The following is a 22,666-nucleotide window of genomic DNA, read 5'->3' as shown; positions in this document are numbered from 1 at the left end:
TGTAAGACAAGGGAAGCAGCCCATAGTTCACAGTTTCTTTGCTTCCCCGGTCCTCTGTAGTTTCTCTGAGGATGCAAGAAGCGTTAATGACACGCATCCTATGTTGAAAAAAAAATTACTGGAGCTAAAATTTGTGCTAATATTATTTCCAAATTTTTGTATTAAAATTTTGAAACGACTTCCCCCATAATGGTCAGTTTAGACAAGAAACGACAAGACGCTACTGGATATAAAGACCTCTCTATTTTCTTTAATTTTTTTTTCAGAAATCAGATGAGAAAAGATTAAAATATATTTTCCCTATCAAAATATATATTTGTAAAGTTCCATTTTGATGCCAGGCAAATCAAATACATCACCATTCATCCTGCAAGGGGATAAATACATGGGAGATCATATTTCCATTTCAGAAATGTGACCATCTTGACTACATTTCGTAAGCAAAAACTCTTATATTTCACGATGCCAGAGTGTAAATATATCTTTATTCCTATGAAGAGTTGTCTATATGAGAACAAGATGTGTGTATCTTAGTCCCTTGTGTTTCGTAAGCCACGACGTAAACAGATGGAATAAATAACTTGAGTGTTGTGAATCTATTTAACTAGTTTGATTTCGTTTTTCTTTTTTTTTTTTAACCTCCATAAAGGAGCGAATAACTTGAGTGTCGTAAATCTATTCAATTCATTTAGAATCTATTTAACTAGTTTGATTTCGTTTTTCTTTATTTTTTCTAACCTTCATAAAGGAGCGAATAAGTGGAGTGTCGTAAATCTATCTAATTTATTTAATCAATTTCGCTTTTTTTAACCTCCATAAAAACATGCTTTGCTCACTAGGCTTCAAGACACAACTACTAATATTAAAGGCAAAATGATTATTCATCTACTGATGATAACTAAAAAAAATAACGAAACGTATTTAGGCTCATATTAGCCTGTGTGTATGTGACTGTATTGTCTACATCGTGCTACCGGGCTCCGCCGCCAACAGGATCCACATGTAAGGTGTCCCTTGAGTTGTATAGTGATGCTGTGTGTGCTTGTCTACACACGCTCAACCCTCAAAATTGCCAGTGGATAAAGATAAAGAATAGCGGGACTGATTATCACCGAACTAAATCGTAAAAGAAATGTGTAATATTTCTTAAAGGAATGATATATTAGTCTTGGAACGGGGGTTCGAACTCTCAATTCAGGTAATCGAACACTGGAAGAAATATATGAAACTGGAGCTGTTCAGACATGTTTATGTATAATGATATAATCAATATTCGTTCGATCATTATCATTAGTGTCATTATCATCATCATTATCATTATCAATAATGATGGTGATATTATTATCATTATATTCTTCCTCTTCTTCTTCTTCTTCTTCTTCTCCTTTATTATTCTTATCATTATCATCTTTTTACTATTATCATTATTACTATTATCATTATTATTATCATTATTATAATTATTATCATTATCATTATTATTATTATTATTATTATTATTATTATTATTATTATCATTATTATTATTATTATTATTATTATTATCATTATTATTATCATTATTATTATCACTATTACTATTATTATTATCATCATTATTACTATTATTATCATTATTATCATTATCATTATCATTATTATTACCATTATTACCATTATCATTGCTATTATCCCCATGGCTACAAAACAAAAGAGAAAAAGGATAACAAGAATATGGACCAATATGTCTGTCGAGCAAACACTTCCAACAACATGATTGCTAACGATCTAATAGGTCGTTAAACCACACTTCTCCCCCCCCCCCCCTGCGTGATGGCCTTTTCCCTTTTCAACTGCAGCTCCAAAGATGGCAGAAGTTTCGGTACGAGTTGATAGAAATTACCCTCAGCATGACACAGAAAAATGATTCAACATTAAATGAATTAGTCTGTCATCAATTAACTTAATGCGGGTGATAAATGAATTAGTCTGTCATCAATTAACTTAATGCGGGTGATAAATGAATTAGTCTGTCATCAATTAACTTAATGCGGGTGATAAATGAATTAGTCTGTCATCAATTAGCTTAATGCGGGTTATAAATGAATGAGTATGTCATAAATTAACTTAATACGGGTGATAAATGAATTATCAAGTCATCAATGAATGCGGGTGATAAATGAATCAGTATGTCATCAATTATCAATTGATAAGGATCTAATGCGGGTTGAGTTGGCGAGCAGAGGGGGGTAGGGCTCTCTCTATCTAGCTAGCTAGGTAACTAGCTATTTATCTGTATATATATCTTTATATCTATCTAGCTATCTATCTACCTATATGTTTATCTATCTGTCTATCTATCTAACTATCTATCTATCTGTCTATCTATCTACATCTATTTAGAAAGAAAGAAATCGAGCACGTTATCTAACAGCTTTCTGCTTGTCAATATACTTTAGACTTTAAGAACCCGGCAAAACACATCGTCTCGAGCTGAATCTCTTTGTACCAATCATTAGCGATCATCATGAATTGGGATCAAAACACCAGTCATGTTCACAGTAGAATATCGCAAATACATATCTATCTATCTATCTATCTATCTATCTATATATATATATATATATATATATATATATATATATATATATATATATATATATATATATTTTTTTTTTTTTTTTTTATACTTTGTCGCTGTCTCCCGCGTTTGCGAGGTAGCGCAAGGAAACAGACGAAAGAAATGGCCCAACCCACCCCCATACACATGTATATACATACGTCCACACACGCAAATATACATACCTACACAGCTTTCCATGGTTTACCCCAGACGCTTCACATGCCTTGATTCAATCCACTGACAGCACGTCAACCCCGGTATACCACATCGCTCCAATTCACTCTATTCCTTGCCCTCCTTTCACCCTCCTGCATGTTCAGGCCCCGATCACACAAAATCTTTTTCACTCCATCTTTCCACCTCCAATTTGGTCTCCCTCTTCTCCTTGCTCCCTCCACCTCCGACACATATATCCTCTTGGTCAATCTTTCCTCACTCATCCTCTCCATGTGCCCAAACCACTTCAAAACACCCTCTTCTGCTCTCTCAACCACGCTCTTTTTATTTCCACACATCTTTCTTACCCTTACGATACTCACTCGATCAAACCACCTCACACCACACATTGTCCTCAAACATCTCATTTCCAGCACATCCATCCTCCTGCGCACAACTCTATCCATAGCCCACGCCTCGCAGCCATACAACATTGTTGGAACCACTATTCCTTCAAACATACCCATTTTTGCTTTCCGAGATAATGTTCTCGACTTCCACACATTCTTCAAGGCCCCCAGAATTTTCGCCCCCTCCCCCACCCTACGATCCACTTCCGCTTCCATGGTTCCATCCGCTGCCAGATCCACTGTGTGTGTGTGTGTGTGTGTGTGTGTGTGTGTGGCGGGCATATGAGGTAATGTGGACAGAACAGGATACAAGTAATATCCTATACTCAGACTTAAGTTCATTGTGGTGCTCACACAGACCTGGCCCTTTTGTGGTGAGGAGAGAGAGAGAGAGAGAGAGAGAGAGTTCCAGGGGAATTTGACGAGCGGGGGTCTCTCTCTCTCTCTCTCTCTCTCTCTCTCTCTCTCTCTCTCTCTCTCTCTCTCTCTCTCTCTCTGCGTGCCTCCCAGTCATCCTCATCTAATCTTGGCACTCAGTATGGCTGGAGGGTTAGGTCTGGAGTAGACGAAGGTAGAGGACACACGTTCGAGAGGCATTGGGGTAGGGAGGAGGAGGAATGAGGACGGTATTGGACGAGTCCTGGAGATGGAAGGGTCAACAGGACGGTGGTGGGCCAAGGATCGCGACTTCGATTGGTGAAATGTAAGTCCTGTGACGTGGGGAGCTGGTGGATGACGCAAGTGTGACGTGGGTTTTTGGATGACGCAGATGTGACGTGGGTTCGTAGTTGTGACGTGGGGGCTGGTGGATGACGCATCTGTGACGTTGGTTTTTGGATGACGCAGATGTGACGTGGGTTCGTAGTTGTGACGTGGGGGCTGGTGGATGACGCATCTGTGACGTGGGTTTTTGGATGACGCATCTGTGACGTGGGTTCGTAGTTGTGACATGGGGCTGGTGGATGACGCATCTGTGACGTGGGTTTCTGGATGACGCATCTGTGACGTGGGTTCGTAGTTGTGACGTTGGGGGCTGGTGGATGACGCATCAGTGACGTGGGTTTTTGGATGACGCATCTGTGACGTGGGTTTTTGGATGACGCATCTGTGACGTGGATTGGTGGATAGTGCATCTGTAATGCGGGGTCTTGTATGACGCGTCTGTGACGTGTGGTTTCGGATGGTTGATGACGCAAGTGTGACGTGGGTCATCGATGACGCAGAGGCTTGTTTTCCCACTCGAACATGAAAGCGAAATAATTGACGTGAAGTCCTTTGTCTTTGTTTTTCCACTGTAAAAGAGACTGGAGCCAATTATAGAAACGAGTGTCTCTAACAACAAGATAAAAGCATCATGAAAGTTCATTATGAATATAATTCATCGAGTATGGAACATATAACAAGCGGCTGACGTCATTCGTGAGTTTGGCACGGTAGAGAATAAGTGTTCAGGGGGGTTGGTGTGCGCTTCGAAAGAGACCGATCTTCGTTTTCTCTGTTCACGGAGGAGGGCTGATCACAGGCGAACTGGAGGAACGCACCACTCCTCCTCCCTGAGGGTAATGAGGGGAATATCCTCATGAGGGAACTGGTACATATATTCCTATGAGTCCACGGGGGAAAATGAAGCATGTTCCTAAGGGCATTACGTATTTGCAGTCCAGAGTTTATTGATGATGAGTTTGAGAAGATATATTCTATTGGATCTAAGCTAAAGTACCCTAGATCTTTCACTGATCTTTCACTAACTCCCTTAAGTTAGCAAAGAAATCATTTTATAGAATTGAGCCCAAACCTCCCATTAACACCAAGAATCTTTTAGTTCTCTCCCTTTTAATAATAATTTTACTTTACTTCCCATGTTGCTTAAATCCTTTAATGTAAATGTTGCCTTCAGCAACAATAATACTATAAAGAATATCTTAATCAGGAATTCACCAAAAAGAATATTCTCCTGGATGCATCTATAAAGTGCCATGTAGAAACTGTGATAAGTTTTACGTTGGGCAGACTGGTAAGGATCTTTCTGTTAGAGTTCAGCAACATGAATATAGTATAAGAACGGGACAAGAATCAAATGCGTTGTTTAATCACGTTAAAAACTATGATCATTGTATTGACTGGAGTAATGCCATCTCAGTCATTAACTCTACCTCTATTACCACGAGAAATATCACTGAATCTTCTATGATTAAATACACAAAGAATTATAATCTTAATATTAGTGATGGTCTATACAAATTAGATAACTTTATTGTTGATAAAATTTGTAAAATGATAAGTTTATGAACGCTCACTGTCTGTCTTGGACAATCGCATGTTTACCAAATGGTGCCCTAGCTTCGTCTCTTCGATGTATATCAACTGACTGTTATATTTCTCTCTTGTGTCTCCCCTGATGATGTGATTATTACACGAAAGTGCACTTGGGAACTTATCCTGTTTCATTTTCCCCGTGGACTCATAGGAATATCTTGATCACGCGCAAAATTGTGATCCTTTCCAATATGTATATACATATATATATATATATATATATATATATATATATATATATATATATATATATATATATATATATATTACCCCTAGGAAGTCTGTAGGATATAACGCACGACCATATAAAGCTCCTGTATCTAATGTAAGACACGAGACGATAAACTGGACGTAAACATTCCTGAAATAACACAGAAGTTAAGTGGTGTGGAGAAGTGAGTGAGTGTGTGAGTGTGTGTGTGTGTGTGTGTGTGTGTGTGTGTGTGTGTGTGTGTGTGTGTGTGTGTGTGTGTGTGTTGGGGAGAGAGTTAAAAAGTGGTAGGTAAGGCAGTTGAAGGAACGAGGCTGAGGGAGCGTGAGGTAATATGAATTTTTCTTTTAAGAGAGAGAGAGAGAGAGAGAGAGAGAGAGAGAGAGAGAGAGAGAGAGAGAGAGAGAGAGAGAGAGAGAGAGAGAGAGAGGCGCGTACTGCGTCAAAGGGTAAGGGGGGAGAGTGTGTGTGTGTGTGTGTGTGTGTGTGTGTGTGTGTTTACCCCATGTTGTGAGAGTTGGCTGAGTGAGAGTTATGCCAAGTGAGAGCCAAGGACGTGAAGTGAAGGGGTACACAAGGGATGGGGGGGAATGAGGCCCCCTTTAAAGCATCCTTGATATTCCTATCATCCCGGAAAAATCCTATCATCCTCGGGTTCCTATCACCAGTCCTATAGTCTATAGATCTTATCATCCTTCCTATCAATCTATATACTCCTATCATCCTCCTTATCGCCTGAAGGTCCATATCATCCGCCGTATATCAATCTTAGCGTCATATCATCCGCCGTATATCAATCTTAGCGTCATATCATCCGCCGTATATTAATCTTAGCGTCATATCATCCGCCGTGTATTAATCTTAGGGTCATATCATCCACCATATATTAATCTTAGGGTCACATCATTCGTCCTATGATCCTGGGAGTGATATCATCCTAGGGATTATATGATCATAGGGGTCTATCATCCAAGGAGTTATATATGATCATAGGGGTCTATCATCCTAGGGGTTACATATGATCATAGGGGTCTATCATCCAAGGGGCTATATATGATCATAGGGGTCTATCATCCTAGGGATTATATCAGTCTAGGATCCTATCATCCTGGGTTCATATCATCCTATCATCCTAGGGTCTGTTGTCGGCGCTCGTAAGAAGCAAATTGGCCTGACGCCTTGCCCCTTCCTCCATCTCCTTCGTCTCTTCTGCAGCTGATTGCCTATTTCCATCGTATTTCGTACCTCATTAATCTTCCCTATTACCCCCTATTTCTGAGCTGATTAGTCTTGCCTGTATAACTCTTTTGCTTCCTATTAGTCTTAGGTATGTAATGATTTCCAATTTTCTAATCCCTATTATCTTTGTTTAATCATTTTCAACTTTAATAGGTCCCTCCTCCTACTAGTCCCTCGTATCTAACAATTTTCCAACCCTATTAACCTTCTCTCCTATTTCACTCCTATCACCCCTATCAGCTTTTCCTATATGATTATTTCTATCCCTATTAAACCTCCCCTTCTTTCACTCCTACCATCCCAATTAGCCATTCCTATCACAGTTCTCTCTATGCCTATTAGTCTTCCCCCCAATTCACTCTATTTCTTTTTAGATTTTTAAGCTTATTTGGCAGTTTCAGACCTTCTTCTTCTTCTTCTTCTTCTTCTTCTTCTTCTCTCTCTCTCTCTCTCTCTCTCTCTCTCTCTCTCTCTCTCTCTCTCTCTCTCTCTCTCTCTCTCTATCTCTCTCTCAGTCATACCATCAAGGTTGCTGCTGCTGCTGGGATGTGGCAGTAAATTTGCTTTGGGAGAGAGAGAGAGAGAGAGAGAGAGAGAGAGAGAGAGAGAGAGAGAGAGAGAGAGAGAGAGAGAGAGAGAGAGAGAGAGAGAGCAGCGCCCCCCCCCCCACCATCGTCTCTCCCCCCGTGCGCTGGGAGAGTCCTGTAGTCTGTAGGTACACAGATAGACCGATAAGTAAATAGATAAGACTATTGCAGTTCCCCTTTCAAGACACCGAATTTCAAGCTTTACTTAAAAATAGGTGAGGTCATGGGGCGGGGGTTGCGTCTTGGCCCCAACATCTGACGACTTTTTTACATGTGCTAAGTTCTTCGTGGATAAGGAATGCCTGCAGCTGTGCTGAACGTATAGCGAAGGTCATCTTGGTCGGGATGGAGTTCATGCATCCTTTCGTCTAACCTGCTACGATGCCTGTTACATTGGAGAGAGGAGCAAATCGTGCATCAAACTCCACAACTCCCTCTTATACGCACTCAGCTTCCATTTCTGCATGGAATCATTACAAAGCTGCTCTTCGTAAAATCAAGCACACCTTTAGAAATAAATGAAAGTGTGTTGATAACACTTCTGACCTCTAACAAAACCATCTCTACTAACTTCTCCGCTTTTCACTGTGTCCCCCCCTCATCCTACTTATTCAATCCATATTTAACTTTAACTCTCCAAGCGATAAAGTTTCTCTCTCTTTCTGATACTATATTTTCCAGTAATTCAACTGTGGAAGACGTTTGCTTCTACTCCTTTCCTCCCTCACTTCCATCCATGGAACCTAAGGCGCTTCCTATATCCTCTCCTTGCCAGGTCTTCCAAGTACATTCGAACCCTAAGTACTTTGAATCCCAATGAAGTATACGCTTCTGAGATGGTTCCGGTTTTCCTTCCGCCTTATTACCGCCTCTGGATGAAAACCACTAACTCTCCCTTCACCTTGGGAACAAGCCTTGGTGCAGACCAACCCTAGGAAATGTACAAAAGTCAAAAGATCTTTGACTCTTGTACATAAACGAGACTTATGTTGTGGTGTCCGTACACTTGAGAATGTGACACGAGTCACGAAACGCTGTGTTGTGTTGTGTTGTGTTGTGTTGTGCTGTGTTGTGTTGTGTTGTGTTGTATTTTGGTGTTGTGTTGTGTTATGTTGTGTTGTATTTTGGTGTTGTGTTGTGTTGTATTTTGACGTGGTGTTGTGTTGTGGCGTTGTGTTTTGGTGTGATATTTTTGTTTGTTGCGTTGTGTTGTGCTGTGTAGTGTTGTGGCGTTGTGTTTCGATGCGTTATTTTCTTGTGTTTTGGTGTGTTATTTAGTTGTGTTGTGTTGTGGCGTTGTCTTTTGGTGTGTTGTGGCGTTGTCTTTTGGTGTGTTGTTTTACTGTGTTGTGGCGTTGTGTTTTGGTGTGTTGTTGTGTTGTGTTGCTGTGTAAATAAGAAGAATTACACTACTGTTTTTTTACTTGAGTTTGGTCCTACCCCTCGCAATGAACTCTGGCCACCTCACTGGTTCCTGAATGAATTAAGAGAATCGCTAGACACGTGGAGAACATCAGAAAGAAACTGATATACGTCTCTTCGTTATATATCAACTGACTGTTATATTTCCCTCTTGTATCTCCCCTGATGATGTGATTATGACACGAAAGTGCACTTGGGAACTTATCGTGTTTCATTTCCCCCGTGGACTCATAGGAATATCTGGATCACGCGCAAAATTGCGATCCTTTCCAATATATATATATATATATATATATATATATATATATATATATATATATATATATATATATATATATATATATATATATATATATATACATACATCAGAAAATATAAAAAAAAAAACTCAACTTTTGTTACTATCTTCCATTCCCCACAGCAGCTCAGGTGAGCGAGCACTCTCGTTTCGTCTCCTTCTTCCCTTTCACCATCGGGGTAAAACACACTCTCAAAACTCACAGAGCAGCTTTTAGGCGCAAGAAATGTGAGGATCATGTGGAACAAAGGGTTTATTGTGGCTGCTGGGAAAGATTATTGGTTTAACTCCTAGCCCAGCCCAGCCCGCCGCTCCCCCAGTACGGGAGCAAGGCCCCCCCTCTTCTTTCTCCTCCTCCTACTCCTCCTCTCCCCCTCTGTTCCTGTATAGGTATTTACGTGGGTTGAGCGAGAGAGAGAGAGAGAGAGAGAGAGAGAGAGAGAGAGAGAGAGAGAGAGAGAGAGAGAGAGAGAGAGAGAGAGGGTGGTATAAACTTTTTTTTCTCCCCTCCCTCTCTCCTGGCCTGTGCGTGTATCTGTGTTTTCTGGCCAGTGTGTCTGTGTTCCTTTCTTTTTTTTTACATAGGTATGCAACGCTGTTGTGCATAGTACTGTATTGTGGGTTTGCAATGTATCTCTTTCTATCTGTTACCTTTTTTACGTGTGTGTGTGTGTGTGTGTGTGTGTGTGTGTGTGTGTGTGTGTGTGTACCTCTCTCTCTCTCTCTGAGAGGTGGAATAACTTGGCATAACCAGTCACTCTGCGGCGCTGAACAGTTCATTCATCTCAGTTATCCTAACGTTGTAGTATTATATTACCTCCTCAGCCCCTGATCTCTCTCTCCCTGGCCATACAGAGGTGAGTTACCAGCAGTGTGTATCCCGTGTCGTCTGCTTTAAGGGAGCAAGAAGGGCCCGTTGTCTCAATCCTTCCACATCAGGGGGTAATATAGATATGGTAAGTCGAGAGGCTGGAGCTCAAAGTAGATATGTTTACTATGGTCTATATGCCCAAAAAATGAAGGATTGAATGCCTTTGGTGATGGGATGTATGACATACTCTCTTTCATTCTATACATTCTGATTCTCCGATGAAAATTTCCATCAGGTGTATCTAATCCTGCAAGGTATTTTCTTTTTTTTCTCTCTACCTATTTTCAGGAGGGAGTGAAGTGAGGATGGGGAGTTAATGCCTTTGCTTTGCTACCCTTTACATCAGCTGCTTTCGAGGGGAGACTGCCTCTTTTTTTTGCCTCAGTAAAGGTCAAACCAACCCCTCTTGGACATTGGGGTCTGTGTGGTCTGTGTATTTGTGTCCATATATATATATATATGTGTGTGTGTGTGTGTGTGTGTGTGTGTGTGTGTGTGTGTGTGTGTGTGTGTGTGTGTGTGTGTGTGTGTGTGAGTGTGTATACGAAATCATTTCATATACAGCAGAAGTAATTAGCAAAGTTGTTTATCATGTGACTCGAATAATAGCCTTCAAAAAATCACTGATCCAATTTGACTTTTCAATCAGTTCTAATCAGAACGGAGAGACATGTCATTAAACATGATTTTCTCAGTACTGAGATAATTTCAGATTACCAGGAAGGTCTAATTCTCTGCAGAGGTTATTAAAAAATCTCCCCTCTGCCCATCCTTCAGCCAGTTCGAGATTGCGCCAAAACACAGGGACTGCGCGTCGCGCTTACGACATGAAAATAGAATGTGAAGGTCGGATGAATGAGATGTTTTGATTTCCATTTTGTCTAGTGTTATGTATGAGATGTCGAGATCTTTTTTGTGTGTCTGTGGAGTGACTATCCTACCAGCTGCACCCCCTGTTCTTGCTCCTCCTTGTGTGGGTGAGTTAGAGCGAGTGAGACAGCTACCTAGTTGGGGTCTAAGGAATGACAACTGACAGACACAGAAGTACGTAGCTGGCCCTCACGAACCTTCCCGTTACCCTGGTAGATAGTATTGGTGGTTGCCTGAGAGAGAGAGAGAGAGAGAGAGAGAGAGAGAGAGAGAGAGAGAGAGAGAGAGAGAGAGAGAGAGAGAGAGAGAGAGAGAGAGATCCATCTTCTATGAAAAACGGAGGGGGAAAAAATGAAAAAAAAATATCCTCTTGCGTTTGAAAAAGAAAAAAAATGGCTCACGATGCAGACATACGCCAAAGCCATACCATAGAATGACGCCCCCACGATCTTACATGTCCCTCCACGTGGGTCAGGGGAACATCCGAGTGGACTATTTCTTTTTTTTTTTTTCTTTTTGCCTCGTGCTTGGGAGAGGGAGTGTGGGCGAGGCCGCTCTCAGTGTGAGGCACATAAATCCCGACGGCGAAGCTTGGGTTACGGGGGCTACAAGTGGGTATGGCAGGTGAAAAATGTCTGGAGATAAATTCTAGGTACGAGATCTTGTTTTGGAAGGGTTGTAGAGGCGTTGGTGGTGGGTGATGGGTGGTGATGGGGGGTAACTGTGGTGGTTCAGTGCTAAGGCGTCATCGTCAGCGTTACGGGAAGGGGTGGTGATGTTACGGTCTCGCGTTACAGTCGTGTTACAGTGGGTCCCAAGCCCTAAAAGGTGTTAGTGTTACGGTCTCGCGTTACAGTCGTGTTACAGTGGGTCCCAAGCCCTAAGGCGTTGGTGTTACGGTCTCGCGTTACAGTCGTGTTATAGTGGGTCCCAAGCCCTAAAAGGTGTTAATGTTACGGTCTCGCGTTACAGTCGTGTTACAGTGGGTCCCAAGCCCTAAGGCGTTGGTGTTACGGTCTCGCGTTACAGTCGTGTTACAGTGGGTCCCAAGCCTTAAGGTGTTGGGGTTAGATGTTACGGATGGTCCACTAGAAGAGAGGGAAGAAGGCGAAGAGAGAAAAAAAGGAAGAAATGGACACATGAAGAATGGGGTCTGGGACATCGAAGTGTGAGGGAGACGACCTACCTACTGTTTGAGAAGGAGAGCCGATCCACTTGATGATTGAGGGAGGACGACCTGTCTTGTGTTTGAGGGAGGGTGACCTACTTGGTGTTTGATGGGATGATCTAACTGGTTTTCGACGGGGTGGGGAGGTGGCCTACCTGGTGTTTGAGAGGGGCGAACTACTACCTGGTGTTTGAGAGGGGCGAACTACTAGCTGGTGTTTGAGAGGGGCGATCTATAGCTTGTGTATGAGAGGGGCCATCTATAGCTGGTGTTTGAGAGGGGCGACCTAATAGCTTGTGTATGAGAGGGGCGATCTATAGCTTGTGTATGAGAGGGGCGATCTATAGCTGGTGTTTGAGAGGAGCGACCTAATAGCTGGTGTTTGAGAGGGGCGATCTACAGCTGGTGTTTGAAAGGGGTGATCTATAGCTGGTGCTTGAAAGGGGCGATCTATAGCTTGGTGCTTGAGAGGGGGCGACCTACTAGCTGGTGTTTGAGAGGGGCGATATATAGCTGGTGTTTGAGAGGGGCGATCTACAGCTGGTGTTTGAAAGGGGCGACCTATAGCTGGTGCTTGAGAGGAGGCGACTATATAGCTGGTGCTTGAGAGGGGCGATATACAGCTGGTGCTTGAGAGGGGCGATATATAGCTGGTGTTTGAGAGGGGCGAACTACTAGCTAGTGTTTCAAGGGGGCGACCTATCCATTGGTGTATGAAGGGTTCGACCTATCCACCCGGTGTTTGAAGGGTTCGACCTATCCACCCGGTATTTGAAGGAGGAGCAACCTCCTCGGTGTTTGAAGGGCTTCGACCAACCCAAACGACCCAACAGCGATATTGGCCTTCAGGTAACAGTATATACCCAGCCAATAGGAGACAAATACTCCATATTTACCCAGACTCACTCACCCCCACCACCGCCAACACTCCCAAAGGAAACCCGATACCTGGGTCCCATTAATCTCATTCCCCTTTTGTAATATTTACCGTAGATTGTTAGGGCAATGCTTCGTGGAATGAGAGATACATAGGGAAATCCAGACAATGAGAGATTCATATATATATATATATATATATATATATATATATATATATATATATATATATATATATATATATATTCAGGCATACATAAGCAAATATCATCACTCAAGTATTATCACACACACACACACACACTCACACACACACCATCACCAACGTGTTAGCCTGGGAATAGCGAGCTACAGGAGCTGTGACTTTTGGCAGCACCCCACTTCGAGTGGTCCTCAGACCTCGAAGTAAGGGAGGGCGAGATGGAGGTTTATTACCCGACCTGAGATAAAACACAGTCGAGGAGCTAGCTGGTCGTGGGAGAGTGGGAGAAGGGGAGAGAGGCGCACGCCCCTGTGTGAGAGGGTGGGAAAGGAGAGAAGAGGAGGAACTCAGTTTGAGTTTCAGTCAATAAAGCTCTTAACGTCAACTTTTAAATAGGATTTCGGAGTTTACAAACACTGGCGAAATCAAAGTAAACTTATCCTCCTGCCTGCTCAAACTCCTCCTTGAACTAGGTCGAGACATTTAATCTCGTACCTCCTGCCGAAGGAACCCCGGCCTCGAAGCGCCAAGTTTGACCTCAGAACCATGGAGGAATAACTCAGAGGTGTTTTGATATTCGAAATGATTCTTACGTTCTGAAAGATGAATCTCTTCAGATCTTTTGTTGAATATATATATATATATATATATATATATATATATATATATATATATATATATATATATATATATATATATATATATATATATTTCTACGAGTCCACGGGGAAATGGAACACGATAATTTCCCAAGTGCACTTTCGTGTAATAATCACATCATCAGGGGAGATTCAAGAAAGAAATATAACAGTCAGTTGATATACGACGAAGAGACGTACATACAACGCCATTTGGTAAACAAGTGAATACCCGAACGATGGTCGGGTGCGTTCAAGTCTGGCAAAATGCGCATCATACAATTCTATTATGTGGACAAGAAAGGGAACTGTTTACAAAATCTTATCAGCAATAAAGTTATCCAAAGGGTATTGACCTTCACTGATATTAATGTTGCAATTCTTTGTGTATCGAATAATGGAAGATTCAATGATATCTCTCTTGTGGTACGAGAACACTAACTGAGACGGCATTACTCCAGTCAATACAATAGTCATAATCTTTAACGCGATTGAACAAGGCATTTGATTCTTGTCCTGTTCTTATACTATATCTATGTTGCTTAAGCCGAAAAGAAAGACCCTTAATAATCTGGCCAACATAAAACTTATGTAGGCCAGACTGGTAAAACTGTAAGGGAGAGGTGTTATTGGCACCGTCATGCAGTACGCAGGGATGACCACAAAAATGTGCGATCGCTAAACATTGTCATGAAAATGATCACCCTGGCCATAGATCTTGAAAATCCCGTTATTCTATACCCCTCTGCTGATTATGCCATACACAACGTCATTGAATCTGTCTTAATTGCTAATTCTGAGAACTTTAATTTTTCTCCAGGCAATCTTAAAGCCCATCCTACCATTAACTAAATCATTATGAGAGAATTGACAAAACATGAAAACATAAAAAAAGTTGTTCAAGACATACCCAGCTACCCAGGTCAACCCCCCGCCACGTGACCCCCCCCTTAATCACTATCCCTTACAATGGTTACGACCCGACAAAGCAGACAGTGGTTGGCCTGTACAGATTGGTGTTGGACGGCGGGACTCAAGTGTGATGTTGGGATTTAAATAACTTTGTTAAGTACTGGCACCTGATGATGAAGTGAGACTGTCTCCACGAAACATGTCGTGCCACATGTATAGAAAAATTACATGTTAAATAGAATTGTATGAACTACTGAAGTGCGATTTTACCTTCATACTATCATCACGGACTAGTGTGATCATCATATCTATCTATCTATCTATCTATATACATATATATATATATATATATATATATATATATATATATATATATATATATATATATATATATATATATAAAACATATGCGTTCATATGCACTTTGTTCATATATATACATATACTTTCATTATGTAATTACTCATTTCATTACTATTGTAGCGGGTAAGAAGACTCATTACGTGAGTTTCTGATGTGTGCATTGTTCTCACTAATGTCATGCATTACAAGTTCAATGGATTTCACATGTGCCTGACATTTCAGTGTCTGTAAAACACCTCGCGTGCTTTGTTTACAAGGGCCCCGTGGGTGCACAGTGGGAATAACGGAGAGACATTTATGAGGCTCAAGGTAAACAAATTTTGAGTGAGTAACCATTATTTCATCACCAGTTGTTCCTTGATATTTCAGCGATGAAGTCCTCATGATGACCACTTTCATGTATGCATGGCGTATGTCTGATTTGGATACAGTCATTCTGTATCGCTGAGGACACTCACAAACTGCAGTCGTGCAATTTTCTATATTTTTTATTTCTATTTTGATCCTGATGATGTGATGTGTTTTTCGTTTTCTGTTCGAACTGATACAAATGGAATGGCTTTCTTTTTTTTTTTTTTTTTGCCATTCGTACTGAGTTCATTGGTGAACTTTACTACTGAACTTCCTGCAATAAACTCTGGAAGAACGCTCACTACTTTTGAGGGGGGGGGGGAAGTCCTCCCCTCCTGTATTATCTTCCTCAAAGACGGAAAAGAGTAAGGAGTTAAGCGTTTTCTTTTTTTTTATCTGTCCATCTTCCTATGGCTCGATTAGCTGTTCCTAACGCTGTCTCAAAGAACTCCTCGCTGTCTATGTCACATCAAACTGGTTTAAAAGCTTAAAGGGTGTGACCAGGTCACCCTTCACTCTTCTCTCTTCCACGGTAGTCTAATTGAAAATGTCTTCCTCTTTTCCTGTGACTCACTTCTCTCAATTTTGGTACCATCTTTGTTGCTCTCCACTGGACCTTCTCTATTAGCTCTTCGTGTATCCTTAGGTGCTGTGACCGAACTTGCTAGACGTATTATAGCTTTGGCCTTAGGTAGGATGTGAATAGCCTGCTGAGAGAGTCCTTTATTAAATACTTCCTTCGCTATACTTCCTTTGAGTGCAATTGTATTACTCGTCGTCAGACAGTTTGTCTCCTTAGCTCTTATCCTAATGTAGGACTTTGGCTCAGGGTAGGGCGCAATGTCACCTGCCAAGCCCCTCTCACACGCAGATCCCCGCGGCTTATCATCATCTGAATTAAAGCAATACTGACACTTGCTTTCACTTGTGTCCCATCCTCATATCTCTACAGCTCCTCCTGTTGGATTTCACCCTCCATGGATCGCAGTGTCTTTGGTCTATGTCAAAGTCCCCTTGTAAGTTGATGCAGTCTCCCTCGCTTTTCAGTGCCCTCGTGACTGTCTCGTTGTCCGCCACCACGATCAGGGAGACGTCCGTACCTTTTAGCAGGTCATTCATGCAGATGACAAGAAGGTGAGGGGGGTCACAGACTAGAACCCTACGGCACTCCACTTCCTGTTCCTTGACGGAATGTCCTTATTATCCCTGTCTGGTGATCCGGCATATTAAGATAGCCTCCCTTTGCGGTACTGTTATCAAATGCCTTCTTGTCGTCCAGGTATCAATAAGCCAACCAGCCTTCCATTTGGTCTAAATGAGAGAGCTCACTCTCTCATAGAAAAGTCTGAGAGGTTCACTTACACATGACACCCCCTTTTTCTGATACCATATTAGGTGTGACTCAAGTAATTTCTCCCCTCTGTTGGAAGACATCCATTTCTCTTCTGCATATCTTTTCCAGTATCTTATAGGTCACACTCGTCACTGAGACCGATCTGAAGTTCAGCGCCTCTTCCTAGTTTTCTTTCGTTTATGACGTTTGCCCCTTTTCCCATTCCCTTAAAACTTTGTCTCCCTCCAGCCACATCTTGAATGGTCCTTCAAGCGGCTTATCAAGAGTATCGGCACACATTTGACGTGTGTGTGTGTGTGTGTGTGTGTGTGTGTGTGTGTGTGTGTGTGTGTGTGTGTGTGTGTGTGTGAAAATGTTGCTGAAGTAATCCCAAAGGTGTTCCCTTCCATACGACAAGGAAGGGTACAGCGCTTTCCTGCCTGGAACCTGGAACTGTCTCCCTTCATCTGAAGGTCCAGCGGTACCCTACCTGGAATTACTCTGTTACCTTATAAAGGCGTTCCAGGACTCTCCAGATGAGAAGCCTTCGTCCCTGTTTCAAGGAACAATTGTAAACACATCTCAAGGCATTTCGCTTTCTAGCTTGAAGTGCCTAGGTGGCTAATTTAGAAGTGGCACCCTCTTCAAGCTTGGGGTGCCTCGATGCATAACTTAAGCTTGCCACACTGACCAACTTAGGATGCTGCCTCCTTGCCCAACTTAAGTATGCCACACTCTCCAGCATAGAATCTCTCGATTGCCACACTTCCCAACTTAAGATGCCCCCACGTTGCTAAGTTAAGCTAAGGTTGCCATGGTTTCCAACTCGCGACTCCCTACCCTTTCCTATAGCAGAACCTGATGGGAGCCAAATATACGAACCTCAACTGTTGTCTCTGTCTTGCTAAAGGGCGCGCCACTCCGGCGCCCTTTCACTCGAAGCAGACCCCCGTCAGGCGCAGGAGGTTCCTTAGTAACCATCAGAAGAGGAATCAAAGGCCCCCATGGCTCTGCAGACGCAACATAGTGACCGAAGCTAAACTTAGCGTTCGTCTCAATCTGGTTATACCACTATTTGGTATTGATCTGGAGATGATCCCAACTCTCGAAAGTCTCGTATAGATCTTCCAAGCTTCGGCCAATCTGTCTGCGAAAAGATGATTACTTTTTTTTTCTTTTTTTTTACCGTCGTGGGACGTCGAGTTCGATCATATGTTCCCGGCCAAGTGAAGGAGGAGAGAACGCGGGTCGGAAATAAGATTTCTTCTTTCTTTCTTTTTTTTATTTTCTTCGCATTTGGACCATAAGAAAAAGATAAAATAAAGAAAATGGGACGGGACGTCAGCGATTCCAGACCCTCATTTTCTTTTTAAAGAAAAAGTATAATCATTGATGGAAATGATCTTTGAGTCACCCCCTCTCCGCTGATGGCGCTGTTGCTTCGCCATTCCCCACCACAACAAGAGGGAGGAAGGAGGAGGAGATTCGTACCGCCTCCCCTCGCTGGGGATCTCAGACTGTGAGTCATACGGGCGACGCTCAACACGAACACGGCGGAACCAGACGCCGACGACTGGTACGAAATCTATTCGGTGATCTATACATCCACAGTGGCTGAAGTAGTCACCTCAAACTCTTTCTGAAATCGTTCCCTTTGGCCTAAACTAACGCTCGGTCCGGCGGAGTTTATGGTAGGTTGGGTTTCGGGGGGGAGTACGGGAGAAAACGAGGGGGGGGGGGTGGTTGTAGGATAGGAGGGAACGAGGGAGGGAGGGAGGGAGGAAGGAGGGAGGGGGTGTTGGCGAGACGGGACGCATGGCGGGTTTGAGGAGGACCAGTCACCACCGCCGCACATTTCGGCGCCAGAGGGGCTCCCAGAGGCAGTAGGAGGAGGAGGAGGAGGAGTAGGAGGGCGGTGGCGTGGCGTGGTGTGCCCCAGGGCTGGGCTATTGATCCTGGCCTGGCGCCAATGGAACCCGTCTCCTGGCACCGAGCCACAGCTGCCGGCACCACCAGCACCGCCCATGCCGCCATGAAAAGGGATTCGATCTCCTCCGCCCGCAAAATGCCTAACAACAGGAAGTCTCCTAACGGAGAAGCGCTTGACAACCCCGTGTGTCTCCAGCAAGAGGGATGGTCAGGTGGGGGGAAGAAGGCTCATGCGTACCTGGACAAGAGCCGTGATGCGAAGGCCACAGTCTCCAGCGACTGTGGTCCCTTCTCCATAGCTCATCAAGATGAGTTTCCGAGTCTGCAGCAGTGGGTGGTGCTGCTGTTGCTGGGCTACAGATGCAGGGGGGGGGTCGTCGACCAACTTGATCCGAGACCCTTTCGAAGCACGATTCGACATACTCGGAGGTACGATTCACACCTCTGAAACCACGATTGAACCCTCCTGAAGCACGATTTTAGCCCTCTCGAAACATGATTCAGCCCACTCGAAGCGCGATGCAACCCACTCGAAAAATCGATTTGGCCCTCTCAATGCACGTTTCAACCACCTCGAAACACAGATTCCAATCTCTCTCGAAACGCGATTCAACCATCTTGAAGCACGATTAAACGATCTCGAAGCAACGATTCGGCCCTCTTCAATCACGATTCAACACTCTCGAAGCACGATTTGGCCCTCCCGAAGCACGATTCAACTCCCTCGATCTTCTCACCGCCCAGCAGCCACCGTCTGGGGAGACTTCAACGGGAGCGTAATTATGCAAACCAAGAGACACCATTCACGACTTCTCCTCCTGTAGTATTACATGACATTCTGGAGGACTGGAGAAGATGGTGTCCATTTAATCCCTCGTTCCTGCAACTGCTAATGTATATCATTTAAGAATCCTTAATCATCCCCCCGCCCTCCCACACCAATCCGACCGAAGCCATTTTCTCAGTTCATTTCATATTGATTTAGAAATGAACGATTCATTTTGCATTCATCGGCGTTGCAGAAGGTTTATAGCAGAGCCAGGTGTTACCGGACTCCACCTGCTTGTTGTTACAACGCAGGTGAAATGCCACACTTCGACTGGGATGTACCATCGTTCAGTCTCGTCGAGGAACTTCTCTTCCCAAAAGGATCCATCATTGCCCTTCTTCTGATTGTAGCGCATCGCTGTATGAGCCCCATGAGAAAGGGGTTCTGGGGCTATATATATATATAACAATATATCTTTATATATATATATATATATATATATATATATATATATAAATATATATATATATATATATATATATATATATATATATATATAATTTCAGTTGACAACGTCAAATGTCTGTGGTTTGGCTCTGTTTATAAAAAAAAAAAAAACACCCAAAATGTAATTCTCCAAAATTCTATTTCTGTGGTCAGGAACGGTCGTAAATACTCTGTCAAATTCCACTGAAAGAAGCGAAGTATTGGAGTTGTGACGATAAACTCTGAAAGGTTAAAAACAATCCCAAGATTAATGGGATCAAAGGCGAAATGATCTGATTCTCCTGTTCCGCGAAAGGGATCGAAGCAGAATATGTGCAAACAATAGAGTTCACGGTAAGAAAAAGTGGAATTCTAATGAGTGATTGATCTCCATGAAGTAAATCATTGATCGCCGGAACTCTACGAACTCCAGCTTTGGAAGGCGAAGGCAAAATAATGTCATCATAAAACGGACACGAATGAGTTACCTTTGAAAAACAATGGGTGCAGCGGGATATACAATATTTGTTTTCCTTATACAAAAGCCACAGCGTGAATGGGTTCAAATCACAATGTATTGGTAGGCCAAAACAAGAGACAAAAAGAAAAAAAAAATCGTTTTCTGCATTTGGATCATTTTTATAGCATGTCCATATCTTCAAGTTGCTGTCCAGAATAGAGGATATGCGTCCCAGAATGTTTTATTGAGTGTAGCATCTCATTATGACGTTCACAGTCGAGGAGCGAACGAAAAAGAATTGGTAGCGCTCTACATCCCCAACGACATCTGGTGTGGTGAAGACGCACCGACTTTCCCGCGCACATTTTGGAACGAGATGGAACGAGATATCAGCCCAGAATATTCATCGTTTTCCACAATATTTGAATAAAAAGACTCACATCAAGAGAACGTATGACATACTGAATAAAACATGTTCTGCAACGAAGAGAGAACATGCAGTAGAGAACACTGACGCACTCATACAATCAGTAGTGGTTGGTTTTCAGAGCCTGAAGGTAAAAAAAAAAAGAAGGGGAAAATGAGATTAGGCCATCTAGCGAACGCTGGCAAGGAATGCACGAATCTCCACCTGCCTCGATCTTGTTGTGATCGAAGCTCCTAAAGCAAGACCATAAACTGTATCGCTGAACAAAATCCACATCAAACGCGCTTTGATAACTGCAAAAGCGGCCAGACGTGAGTGGCTAATGAGGAAATGGGGGAAGACGAGGGACTGGATCAAGAATAAAAAAAAAACTGTTTGGTTCTATGACGAGATACGTACTCCATTCACTGATGTTATCAACAGTGAAAGAGTCTATAGCCACATCATGTTCTCTCTCTCTCTCTCTCTCTCTCTCTCTCTCTCTCTCTCTCTCTCTCTCTCTCTCTCTCTCTCTCTCTTTGGGGGGAATGAAGATGGGTGAGAATGCTTCAGTTAAACATATTCTGTTAGAATGTCCAGATAACTATTTTGTGTTTTTATCAAATTCCTTTCTCAATTTCTCCAGTGGTCTTATATGTCTCTTTCTGATGTGTCAAAGTTGTCTAATGCTTAGGGTCCTGGTGAAGGGGCAACAGTGATGGCTTCCGTAATATCTGTCGATGTTTTCCATGCAGTCCCTGAACACCCCCTGACGGGACAGAGCGAGCGTCAGTCATTAACGCCAAAAAAAAAAAAAAAGGCCACAGTGGCAAAAACTTCTAAGCAACACAACACACAAAATAGATAGTAGTGCTACCAGATGTCAACAGCATACAAGACAGATGAACGTACACTACGAGACATCGTCTCCAGAGACATCACTTACACACGTCAACAAAGACGAGCTACTCATCTATTAGACAAACAAACAAGAAAATACCCCACCCCATCATAAGCAACCCACTGTACAAAAAAACAAAAACAAAAACAAGTGCCATGTTAAGAATCCAACGTCGTTTCTGTATTCAAACGTCCACAGGGAAAGTGACTTTTGAACTCCTTAAGTAACATGACCTAAGTATGTGGCAGAGCCTAAACACCCATCTACACGAAGGCTCCACGAACCTATATGTCACCCAGAAGCACCACACACACACACACACACACACACACACACACACACACACACACACACACACACCCACACACACACACACACACGGGAGACACTACAGTTCACAGTGACGGTTACTACGAACAGGACACAACAAGACACTTATTTACTTACCCATCCTCAAAGCACAAGGATTCGGGTGGGCCAAGACCCATTCCTACATCTACACGCTCCAGCATCACGTCACAACCAATGAGCGCACGCCCGCTGACTGGTATGCCTTCTAGCTGCTAGGCCGACCTCGCCAAACGCCCCTGAAAGATGATATGAGGAGAAATGTTGAGACAGCTCTTGAATGTATCTGACACAAACTCTCCACCCATAGAAAAAGAGATATCAGAAAAATTAACATATATATATATATATATATATATATATATATATATATATATATATATATATATATATATATCTTCTTTCTTCTTCATACTATTCGCTATTTCCCGCGATAGCGAGGTAGCGTTAAGAACAGAGGACTGGGCCTTTGAGGGAATATCCTCACCTAGACCTCTTCTCTGTTCCTTCTTTTGGTGGCGAAGGGAATGAATAAAGGCAGC

The 22,666-nt window shown here is 42.7% G+C and overlaps 1 long non-coding RNA gene across 1 annotated transcript in view; it reads right to left on the bottom strand.

The window, feature by feature from the left end:
* Positions 1–22,308, bottom strand: part of LOC139750695 (uncharacterized) — a 236,073-nt gene extending 213,765 nt beyond the window's left edge. Inside the window, exon 1 of the long non-coding RNA XR_011713199.1 lies at positions 22,224–22,308. This is a non-coding gene — a long non-coding RNA (uncharacterized lncRNA). The remainder of the gene's footprint in view (positions 1–22,223) is intronic.
* Between the last annotated feature and the right edge of the window lie 358 nt (positions 22,309–22,666).

Source organism: Panulirus ornatus, chromosome 10 (genome assembly GCF_036320965.1).
Source record: "Panulirus ornatus isolate Po-2019 chromosome 10, ASM3632096v1, whole genome shotgun sequence".
In the NCBI taxonomy this organism is placed as follows: Eukaryota; Metazoa; Arthropoda; class Malacostraca; order Decapoda; family Palinuridae; genus Panulirus; species Panulirus ornatus.
The sequence above is the reverse complement of the archived record's forward strand: the minus strand, read 5'-3'. Positions and strand labels throughout refer to the sequence as shown.